General features: G+C 38.9%; 1 protein-coding gene across 1 annotated transcript in view; it reads left to right on the top strand.

The window, feature by feature from the left end:
- The first annotated feature begins 1,819 nt into the window (after nt 1-1,819).
- The window catches only part of LOC103275551 (NADH dehydrogenase [ubiquinone] 1 alpha subcomplex subunit 9, mitochondrial), a 43,273-nt gene continuing 32,869 nt past the window's right edge, over nt 1,820-12,223 (top strand). The window contains exons 1-2 of the mRNA XM_021706406.1: nt 1,820-1,850; nt 9,354-9,361. The gene's annotated coding sequence lies outside the window, so the exon portion shown is untranslated. The remainder of the gene's footprint in view (nt 1,851-9,353; nt 9,362-12,223) is intronic.

Here is a 12,223-nt window from a genome sequence, read left to right as displayed (position 1 = left end):
TTTTATGTAGGCCTCTTATTACAAGTAATTTTCTTTAAAACAGAAAATTCAAGGACAATTATGCATAATTAATCCTTCTGTCAGGCTACACAAACACAATTTTTTTTTGAGTTGGGGGTCTCACTCTGTCACCCAGCCTGAAGTGCAATGGCATGCTCACGGCCACCGCAGCCTCGATCTGTTGGGCTCAGGTGATCCTTCCGCCTCAGCCTTCCAAGCTGGAGCCATAGGCCTGTGCTACCATACCTGGCTAATTTTTTTTAAAATTTATTGTAGAGACAAGGTCTCGACATGCTGCCCAGGCTGGTCTCCAACATCTGAACTCAGGCAAACCTCTTGGCTTGGCCTCCCAAACAAACACAATCTTGGTATGTCAAATGGCTTCCAAAGGACTAATTGACATCACTTGAGTTCACAATCTGATTTATAATTGAAGAGTTAATATCTGTGGGAAATTTATTAATTTTGTGTGAATACAGATTCTCTGATCAATCCTTGGATCACCAGCTGTGATAAGCACATGCACATATTTATATATTTACATACTGTACCATCATCTATAAGTGGAAAAAACTCTTTTCACTTGACATAGAACAAAATAGGATAGTGTATATCAAAGTGTCCTACTTACTACCAAATATAAGGCATCAGTGTAGTTATTGGAGTTCATACTCCTCTCTGTAAATGACCACAAATATTGTCCATCTTTAAAGTATAATTTGATATTTTTATTGCTAAGCATTATAGTCACCAGCTACTATTTGTTAAACACTTGAACGTTTGCCAAGAACTAAGAGCTAAGAGCTTTACACACATTAGTTTGATCCTCCTACTCACCCTGTAAGGTAGGTTTTACTCTTTCAGCTTCATGGATAAGAAAACAGAGGCTTAGAGAAGTAAAATAGCTTGGCTAGCATCTTATAGCTGGTCCATGGCTGTTATTAAAATCCAGTTCTGACTCTAAAACCAGGGCACTCCACCCCTCTAGCACCCTGCTGAGTTTTGATGACTTGGAAAGAAGAGAAAAGCAATTGTACTAGTCTTCCTCAGGACTGGTTTAAGCTGCTTGGATCATGTTGGGCTAAAGTCCATGATCCTTGTTTCAAAATCCTCCCAAATGGTTCTCTTAAATTGAATAGCACCTACTACAGGGAACATTTTGTATTGCACTGGAAAATTTATATGTCATCTATAGCATACCCTTCCACATTATCCTATTCTCATTTTCTTTTTTTTTTTATTATAAAGATGTGGGGTACAATGCAGGCTTAGGTATACAAACGTTGATTATGCAGGTACCCTTTGATTCTCATTTTGTTGGAGTTATTTTACAACTTGAAACTGTAGGTAACTGGTAGCAATGCAACATAATTCTTATCTCCACACGTTTAAGGGGACTTCCTGTTTCCCTGTGGAGAAGGTTGGCTTTGCCTGCATGTGCACATGCATGTCAATATTTCTGATCCATTTGTGTCTTTTGAACCTCACACCTAGATTTACCTGGGAGGTAAACTGCATCATGAGAGAGGTATACCAGCTGCAAAGAGTTTTCTTGGTCCCCAGAGTGGCAAGAGAACATTGCAGACATTTTGTTTTTCCAGTTTTATTTTTCCTCTCTACTGATTTTGATTTTGGCTATTTACGGACAATAATCATTGGTGGCAGCAATGATTGGGAGTTTGATTTTACTGTCTGCCCATTTGGTGATATCTTTAATAGATTAATGGTTTATAGAGATCTATTGTCTGTTGGGTGAAGGACAACAGACTACCTGTTTTGCTAGTATTTTTGGTCCATCTTGGACATGCAGAATTTTCTGCCCTCTTGAAAGGAGAAGAGCTCTTTGATAAGTAAGTTTTATGTTTCTTTCTCTACTTTTGACACATGGCTGAAAGTTTAGCACTGAAGCCATAAACTGTCTCTATCAGTGTCTGTGTCATTGTGTCTGTATTTCAGAAAAGCCTAAGTTGTAAGTCGTAATGTCTTTCTCCAGATGGTATTATTAAGTTACATTGTAAAGTCTCTTCAATTCAAAGATCTCTATTCCAATTGGCTTATACATACATATATAAATACAAATGTAAATTGAATATTCTTAAGATCCCCACAAGATAAGGAAATCGAATTTCTAATACATAAAATATTAGAAGGGAACGCTAGTGAAAAAGTATAGTACTTTTAAAATAGACTCTAACTCAGAAACATTTCAGGAACACAAGTTCACATAAATTAGGTAAATGATACTAGTTTAGTAATTTTGGTTTAATAAAAAATAGCTATGTTTTTTCTGATTTGTCAGAGTTAAGTATATTAAAGTGCACATTTTTATTTTACTTTGATATGCTCGTCATAAACTTATACAGGTTATAAAGATACAATAAGCTAGCATTACTTCTACTTAATGTTGAAGATTATGAAAAATGTAAATTTGTGTTTAACTAAGTTGAAAAACCATTCTGATAAACTTTATTTCAACAGTTATTATGTTTTATATTATGCCAGCTTGATGATAATTTTCCAACATCTTTATGTAACTTAAAATACTGAAGTGCTATTAAATTGAGTTTGAAAATCTATATTCACTGAATACATATCTAAGTATAATTAGATGTGATTCACTCAATCATGTCTAAGTAAGATAGAATACTGAAGCACTGATGCTAAGCATAAAGTTTACAGGCTTTTGCTTCTTATTTTTATTATAGAGTGCCTATGTCTTTGGATCTGTTAATAAATATTCTCATTTTTGTCACTTAGAGAGGCCGTGTACAGGATATGTGTGGCTGTTGGAAGTTGTCTTCATATGTATTCATGAATTCTGTGCATCTGTGTTTTAGCTGGTGTGTGATAGTTTACAATCACACACTCCCCCTCTAGGTTTTCGTTGTGAAATAGAAAGTACTTTGGTTAAAAGATATGATTAATATTAATGGTTGGGACTATAACTGGGAACGATATTTTCAGAGAAATCAATTGTGTACCAGCTGTTTTTTTAGAAACTGCAGGTAAAACCTGTTGGCAAGAGCTCCTTGGGCTTGACTTCCTAATTGCAGAAGAAAGGCCTTTAAAAATCTAATCTGACATTCCTTATGAAAACTTTCAGGAAAGCAAACTTAACAAGGCCTGTCAAACTCCTGTACCTATGTAAATAATCAGGCCAAATCTGATGACACCAACCTCATTTTGTGATCAAGAATAATCTTATTTGTGATGATTTTTTTTAATCAAAATGGAGGTTATAGGGAAAAATATTTGGCTTCAGTAGAAAATTAAGCATTGTCTACAGTTTATAATCTACAGTCTATAGACTAAGTGTTGTCTATAATCTTCCACATTATCTGATTCTGAGTCTGTGGGAGCTCTTTTACAACTTTGTAAGCTGTAGATAATTAATTGCAATGCAAAATAACTCTTGTCTATCGACATGTAAATTGTGGCTAATGGGAGTTCGGCTGGCCTCCCTTCACTGTGAAACAAGCCAGTTTTGCCTCTATTTGCACATAATTTCATATTCCTGATCTTCAAGTGCATCTTTATTCTCCTTTAAGCTGGTTGTAATACCTCACCAATTTCCTCGTTGAGTTAAATAACTTCCTTAACATTCATTTTTTAAACTAAATGAGAATGTTGATCTTACGTTTTTCTGAAAATAATCACCGAATACCCCCTAGTTATTTACAAACAAGCACACTAGTCTGCAATTGGGCATGTTTCCATAATTGGGCTGTAACTAAGTACAGGAAAGTCTTATTAGAGTGTAGTTGTGGGGTTTATTATTTTATCCATTTTAATTCTTTTCACATAACACTAAAAACAAACAAACAAACAAAACCCTACATTACAGCCAAGAGCTTTCCCATGGCGTTCTTGGAGTTTTGTTAACTTGCCTCACTTATAGGATTTTGCTGTTTATGTTTTCTGAAATCTAAAATGTGTGTATCTTATGTCCACTATTCCACTCTACCCACAGGATTTTGTCAAAGTGGTTGATGTAGCCTCAGCACCACACCAAGCACCACATTTCTTAGCAGTCTATAATTAAGCACGCATCTTTTCAAACCCCTGTGCCCTTTTGCTACCATCCTCTTCAGACACAGTAGAGTCCTGAGAAGTTGGGAAAACAGGGTGCCTACTTATCTCTGAGTATTAAGACCACAGCAGATTTTCATGTTCATGAAGTTGAATATAAACAGGGTTAATGGGCTTTATTTTCTCCTCTTGTCCACCTTTTGCTCCAGTAGCTTAGTTTGAAGTCAATTACAGACCTTCCTGTTGTATTTCTCTTCAATTTTATATACTTTATGCAATTTTCTCTAGCTACTTCCCATTATTTTTAAATGTAAATGACCCATTTATATACCCATAGCAGTTACTTTCTTTTATTTTTATTTTTTTTGATTTGGAGTCTCACTCTGTCACCCAGACTGGAGTGCCGTGGCTGCTCCCAGCCACAGCAGCCTCGACCTGCTGGGCTCCGGCGATCCTTCCACCTCAGCCTTCCAAGTAGCTGGAATTACAGGCATGCGCCACCACGCCGGCTGATTTTTTGATTTATTGTAGAGATGAGGTCTCGCCAAGTTGCCCAGGCAGGTCTCGAACTCACGGGCTCAGGTAATTCACTCACCTCGGCCTCCCAAGGCACGGGATTACAGGCTGAGCCACCGAGCCCGGCACAGCAGTTACTTTCTACAAAATTCATTTGGCAAGTAATCATGAACTTCTTTTCATTAGTGTCCGAGAGTTATTTAGAGCGTTTAAATTATATTTAGATTTTCATATGAATATTTTTTATTTTTCCAAAATGAATAATAAGGTCCCCAGGGGCAGAAACTGTTTAATTCCTTTTTGTATGCCTCAGAGTGTTTCTACGCAGTAAAGAATCAATAAATCAATAAATAAAGTTCATTCGGTTTAACATTGAAACTTATCTGCCTTCTGTTACTTGAAATGAAAGTGAAGTAAATCAAAGACCTAATAAAAGCAATTGTAGTTGGCCCTAATTTGCTTGGATATTGATTATCTATATGTCTTAATGTCTTATGTAGATCTGTTAGTGTTTTTTCTTTCAGGCTATATATAGGCAGACCAAATTGATTTTGGACATATAGAAGAAGATGGGTCACGTAACATTACATGCAAATAGGTGTTTGCTAAAAGTTAATATTAAGGATGAGGATCACAAAATGATTCCATTAGATTGTGAGATACTTAAAAGGAGAGGACTCTAGTTTATTTTTTGTACACCTGACCCACCACACATCACAGTTATCGATTTCTGTGCCTTTTGTCTCTCCCTCCAAACCCACCCTTGCTTTGTGGTTATACAGCTGGGACCTTTAAACATTTCTCCTTTGGCTGTTGGCTTAGTCAGTGAAAGGCACTGGGGAGCAGTGTACTGTTATATTGGGAGGAAAATGTTTCCCTGCTGGTTCATCTGTTATCTCTGGCAGGTTTCCCGTAGTGGCCCTGTTCTTTTCAAAGAGATGCAAAATGGCTTAGGTTGAGGGAGAGGGAGATCTGAGTTCTGAGATCACCCCTCTGGGTTACTCCTTTACTCTCTCTCAGCTTGGGGGTGTAGAGGCTTTCTGCATTTGTTATTTCTGGAATTCCTGAGTCCTCTCCTGGACCCTTTAATACTTAGCCACCTTTTCCTAGTAATTTATTTTCTAATAATAAGTAACTAGTGTGGTTTTTATCTTCTGACTGGACCCTGACTGATACAATGCCTAGTACTATTTAGCAAATGTTTGTTTTGAATGATGAAGGCAGAACAACAATTTAGATGAGAGTTTATAGTTCTGAGAATTTTAAGGCATCCTACTATTCAGAAAATATTTTTTGTGAGCCTTGGAGACACTTATCCTCAATCCTATTTACTTGAAAATCAACATTTTGCAGCTGTTATACACACATATATTCTTCACTTATGGCACATTTTGCCTACTAAATACCATGACAAGCACATTTTTTCCAGAAAACCGTAGATGAGAATTTTTTGCTCTATAGGAGCACGTGCCCTCTCCCCCCCAAGAATCCCACCTTCAAAAGTAAGAGGTAGGTGGTGTGGAGGACAGGATTAGGCTACTGTTGATGTCACCCACATATTCTTACAAGGAGATTGATCCTTACCAATTTCCACTTGGGGGATTGGTTGTCTCCAGGTGAATAGACATCGACTCTGCATACTTCACTTTGACTTTGTAACCAGTCAATCCTGTCTGACATCTGGAAATAGAAAAAAAGGGGGGAGTCATCAAAGGTGCAGGTTATGTGAAAGTAAGGAGAATTAAGCTGAATAGCTGAGGGATGGAAAGCAGGAGCGACGCTTTCGGTGGAAGCCGCCCTGAGAGCTACTTCAGACCCACTGCCCTCTGGATCTTTTAATCCTCAGCTCTCAGCTGCAGGAAGACTTCACAGACATATATGTATCTCAAGCCAGGCTCAGTGCCTCATACCTGTAATCTCAGCACTTTGAGAGGTGGAGGAGGGAAGACAGTGCTTGGACCCCAGAGTTTGAGACCAGCCTGGGCAATGTAGTGAGACCTCCTCTCTAAAAAAATAAAGTATAATAATAACCAGGCGAGGTAGTGTGTGTCTGTAGTCCTTTTGCCATTTGAGGAGGCGGAGATGGAAGGATCCCCTGAGTCTAGGAAGTTGAGGCTGCAGTGAACCACCAATATGCCTCTGCACTCTAGCCTGAGCATCACAGTGAGACCACAAGTCAACAAAAGCCTCAAAAATAAATAATGAATAAATAAATGTTTGTATCTCTAGTGAATAGGCTAGTGCCTGTTACCTGCTACCTGCTACAGGTGCTTAACACATCTTTGTTAAATGAATGAACATGGACGGCCATGTCCTACTCTTTGTGTCCTTACTAGACAACCCTTCTCAAACCCTACTTCTTGGATTTCCAGTAGACCTTCAACACTCAGTATGACCAAAATGGAATTAATTTACTTCGTCCTTGCCCCCACCTACTTAGTTTTTAAGTGATAGATGTCTTACTTCTAATGAACTTCTAGAGCACTAACTTACTCATATTAGCTGCAAATCTGTTAGCTATTTCTTAAGACCAATCAATCTCTTCACCAATTAGCCAAGGATCCTGGAGGAATTCTTAGTCTTCATGGTTCAGCCAAATTTCTGAATGCCAGAACAGAGATGTCATGTGTACCATACAACGGGTCTTTGTTCAAGGTTGCAGTGATATCCTAGCTAATGTGGATTCTTTCAAAGCCCTCCCAACACTTTGCTCTAGGACCTAATCTCAGTAATGGCACATTTTAATTGTCTTTTTTCACCCCAAGCTTTCCTCTAACTGCTTCCCTCTTTTGCCATTTGAGTCACTATTCTTAAATTGCCTATATCTGCTGCTCTAATTGTCTCTTCTCCCAACTGAGTATCATAGTAGCTATTCTGTATACTCCTTGGCCTTCGGCTTTATTCCCATCAATGGAGACCTGCCCCACTATATCTTACTTGGTAGTCTTTGAAAACATGGCCAACTATCACAATGACTCAGTTATTCAATGGTACCAAAAGTATGAGAAACTGGTCTTTGCTCTCATTTTCCATGATGGACTTCCATTTCAGGCTTCCACACCAAAGTTTCCTCTTTTCATTACAACCTTCGTTCAGATCTATAATTCTCAATTGTCAAGGTGGAACAAGATGGCCAACTTCTCCTTTCCAATGTCTCCAACATTGTCTCAAAACAGACACAAATGAAAGGGGATGGGGATTGGACTCGGCTACACTATTTCCGCTTTGCTTCTGGAGCACTGGAAAGAGAAGCACGTTAGCAACAGCCACACAATGGAGATGAGGTCAGTAGGTGGTCAGGCTTCCACTCCATCAAATTGGGAAGCAGAAACGAGCTCCCTCATAGCCTCAAAAGAAAGGCCAAGGAGACCTGGTCAAACCTGTAACAAACCAAAACTCCACCAGTAAAGATGGTAGGTTTGGCTTTAATGCTACTTAAAGAAAGGAGCAGTTCCTTTCTTTCCAGGTGACTCCAAGGCGAAATTAAAATGGGCTGGGCAGAAGAATTAGGCTGGATTGAACATAAGAAGCGCAGTTACGTGTCACTGAATTCTACCTTCTAACCACAGAGTGTCGGAAAATGGGCTGTCTTATCAATCTAGCGGGATTTCCTACCTCTCTAGCACTGGAATAGTGAATGCTGGAAGACTCGAGTATACTTCTAATGTCAGGGAAGATGTTGGAATGTCCCTGATCAGCTCAAGATCTTGTCTCCTCGTCCAGTCTTCCAAACCCCACCCCTTGTTGGGACTAGAGAGTGACATCAAAATCACAACTGGTGACGCCATTGTCTCTATAACAACAGTAGTGAGACTAAAAAGTTAATCTCAAATTTGCTTGTATAACAGTTGTCGGTAATCCTCTCAGGTCCCCTCCCACTGTGGGAGATTTTGTCTTCTCAATAAATCTTGCTTAAAAAAAAAAAAAAAAAAGATAAACAGTTGGAATGGAGACTAAGTGCCCTGAATCCATGGAACTCAAAACACTTTGTATTTTTTTTTTAGGATTTGAGAGAAATATACATACTCATGTTATAAAGGGAGTTCAGTTAATGTCTTCCAGATTAATTAACCTTTGTGGACTATCTCTACTAAGACATTTCAACAGAAAACATTAGAGCGTTGTACTCTCATTTAGACTATCAATCCTGTACCACAATAATGTCTATACGTCCCACCCTTCTCCATTGTCCGTCAAAAGCTACCACATCTATGAAATATTTTCTAAATATCTAATTGAATGTGAATGTCCCCTCACTTTAGTTTCCATATTTTGCTTCAACCTCTACATTCTATCTACTACTTATTTACTCCCATATATTTTATCTCCTTTATTAGGCTTTGTGAGGCCAGAGGCTTTCTCTTACTTGTCTTGGTATCCCTCAGAGTAGCTTAAAGTTGATGCTCAATAATTATCTGCTGAAACAATGGATATACAAATTCTGCCCATTTCTAATTCCAGATAGCTCATTTTTTCTTTCATAAATTGGAGATCTGAGAACAAAAAGAAATGTCTTGCTCAAATTTACTAGGGTGGTCATGTGTATATTCAGGCCTTTTGAAGCTCAATTCCTTCTGGGGTTAAGTTCACCCCAGAGGCTTATCCAATGATTTCCTAACAAACCTTCTTATTCCAATCATACAAATAAATCACATCTCAAAATGCTCTTGTTCTCTTCACAAAGTGCTTACTATATATCCAGTAAACACTTCATATACATATGTTCTCATGTGTTCACTGTATTTTCTATGTCCTCTGTTCATCTGCATCCATGAACTGGCTTTAGACTTTTAAAACTCCCTAAACAGCTGGGCAGGTTGGCATCTACAAATAAGTACTTAAATACTTTTTGATGAGAGTGACCTTCAGACTTCTAAATCAATGTATGCATTTCTCATTATGAAGTGGAAAAGACTGAAGACCTAAAGAGTTTAATAAAGTCAACAAATGAATTCATAAACTTCTTTATTGTACATTCAAAAGTTGACGAATAATAGCCTGGAGTTAGAGTGGAAAACAAAAGAGAAAACTATTCTTTGCATTCTCTATTAGATTTGATAAGAAAGTTGACTGTTTACACATCGTTAAGACACATGTACCTTAGAAACCGTCTATTCTAACAATCTTATTTTACAGATTATGAAACAGGTTCACAAGGAAGTATCAGAATCAGTGGCTATATTCTTTCAGATATTCCAGCTCTGCAGTTTAATATCCTAGAAGTTGTGAAGTTTTCCTATGGTCAATAAAGAAAAAAGCTGGATTGGACATGAAAAGCTACCCATTGCTTGCCACTGAATTCTCCCTTCTAACCACAGAGGTCAGAAAATGGGCTGTTTCATCCGTCCAGTGGGATTTCCTACCTTTCTAGCACTGGGGTCGTGAACCACAGAAGACTCCAGAGTATCCTTTTAGAGTCAATGAAGATGCTTGCTCAGCTCAAGATCTTGCTTCCTCACCCAGCCTTCCATGCACCCGCTCTTGTTGGGACTGGAGAGTGACATCAGAATCCTACCTGGTGACATCACTGTCCTATAACAACAGTAGTGAGGCTACTAGAACTTGTGTGATCAGAAGGACAAGAGGAAGGGGGAAGATACACTCAAGGCTCTGAGGTTTAGTTTGGAAGGACTGGGCTTGCTTTCTTCTGATTCTCTCTATAATGTGCTTAATTTAGGTGGGGGAATATAAGAGGCAGAAATTTTGCCAATGATTTCATTTAAAACAGCAGAGTAATCTGTATTAGCAAACCTAAAAACCTAGATGGATGCAGAGAATATGAAAAAGAAATGAGGGCCTACTAAATTTCTTATGCAAACCCCATGGAATCACTTCATTTGGGGGGGTCCAGTCTAGACTCTTCTTATTTATAAACATCTTAGAGTTAAAACAAAAACCACCAAACAAAACTTTTGAGATATTTTGTCAAAAATGACCATTTATCGATTCTCATTTATCTCGGATGGTCAGGAATACAGCAGCACTAATCTATTTTTTGCAACTTGACCTGAGAAACAGTATAGGGATAAATCAGGCCGAGAGGCATTTGGTTGGCAATTTTTTCTTAGCTCGAGGAGGATTTTGTTCATTAGTAATTCTCTTGGGAAATGTTCCCTTAGTGATTAAACATAGGACTAATATATAGTTTCATGAAGCAAAAAGAATTTCCAATGAAGGCCACAAGATAATGAAAATAATGATTAAATTTTAACAGCTTCAAAAAAGGCTACCTTCAACAAAGTGATTTATCGATGACCTTTTATACTATGTCTGTTTCTCCATCTTTAAAATAAAGAAATCGGGCTTGCTGATCCCTCCCAGTTCTGATATTCTATAATTTTGATACTTCAGTGGTATTCAGTAGGACTGCATGGACCTGCATATAGTCCTTTGTAGGTGACAATGATCTTCACATCCATTATGTCATCTGATCCTCATAACCTTTTGAGGTAACAGGCAGGTATTCTTGGAGTAGAAGCTTGCCCAGGTAGTCACTGAGAACTGGCAGAACTGGGAATGGAATCTAACATCCTGGGTTATTAAAATCAGAGTTCTTTCAACTATACCATGAAACCCTGAAACTAAGACTGAAAACATGAGGCAGTATTTGACTTAGAGATGTTCACTAATCTAATTGGCAATGTTCTACAGGCGTTAGGAGGTTGCTGATGATAGTGGGAGTCTGTCAATTAGTCAGAACCAGTAAAGTGTGTTAATATTCATACTCACCGCAGAACCAAGTATTAGGAAATCTCACATGCTAAGTGAACATAGGATGAGGCCAAGAAGTACGACAGAGTAGCATTACTAAGTTTCTCTGATAAAACTCAAGGTTTTTTTCTTCTTCCAATCCAGTTTGGTCGGTGACACTGCAGTACCCAGTAGGGCTATAATAGCGTGGAAACACCCCATCTCACAAGTCAAGTAATTTGCAACCGCAACATCCTACAGGTCCTCTGTCTGCACCAGAAACACACACTCTTTCCTCCTGAAAAAAACAAAGCACTGAAAGATTTACAAAACCTGGAAAGACCCCTCCAAACTAGAGGGTTTATTGATAAACCCGAGGTCTGCTTCACAGGATCACTGGTTGCTGTCTCTTACTCAGAGTTTGACCAGAATAAGCCATTTTAAGATTCAAGTCCTTAGCCTAATCCTTCTGGAATTTCCACAGGCTCCAGATGGATCTTAGGTAGCACAAGGCAGATTCTCAAAGGGGTCCACAGTTTAAAAAAAACAAAAAACGCCCAGACCATTGCTTTAGAGCCATTTGTGGTTTCTCCTTAGAAAAAATGTTCAGATGGCATACGTGGCCACTAAATTCTACATTAACATTTCAGGAGGTTCACCGATTTCCTGAATCCCACTCATGAATTGCACGGCTGGTTAAGAACTCCTGGTGACAAGTGTTTCGGTAAGTAAAAACTCAAAACAAAGACCACCTTGGACAGGAGGGTCAGGGAAATCTTCTGAGCAGAGGTCACCTAGGAGCAGATTGAGCCGGCGCAGGTATGTGAGCGCGCTTCGGGGAAGAGCCAGCAGCAAGTGCAAAGGCCCGAGGACGTGCTGGCGGGTTCGACGTGCATTTATCCAGTCGGGACACACCCGCATTGCTCTTCTCGGCCGCACTTGGCCCTCTTGTGCCGCCGTCGCCTCCCTCCCTGTCTCCCCGGGCCGC

Source organism: Carlito syrichta, unplaced genomic scaffold (assembly GCF_000164805.1).
Source record: "Carlito syrichta isolate Samal-C Ts95f unplaced genomic scaffold, Tarsius_syrichta-2.0.1 Scaffold315540, whole genome shotgun sequence".
Classification (NCBI taxonomy): Eukaryota; Metazoa; Chordata; class Mammalia; order Primates; family Tarsiidae; genus Carlito; species Carlito syrichta.
This window is presented reverse-complemented; position numbering and strand designations above follow the sequence as displayed.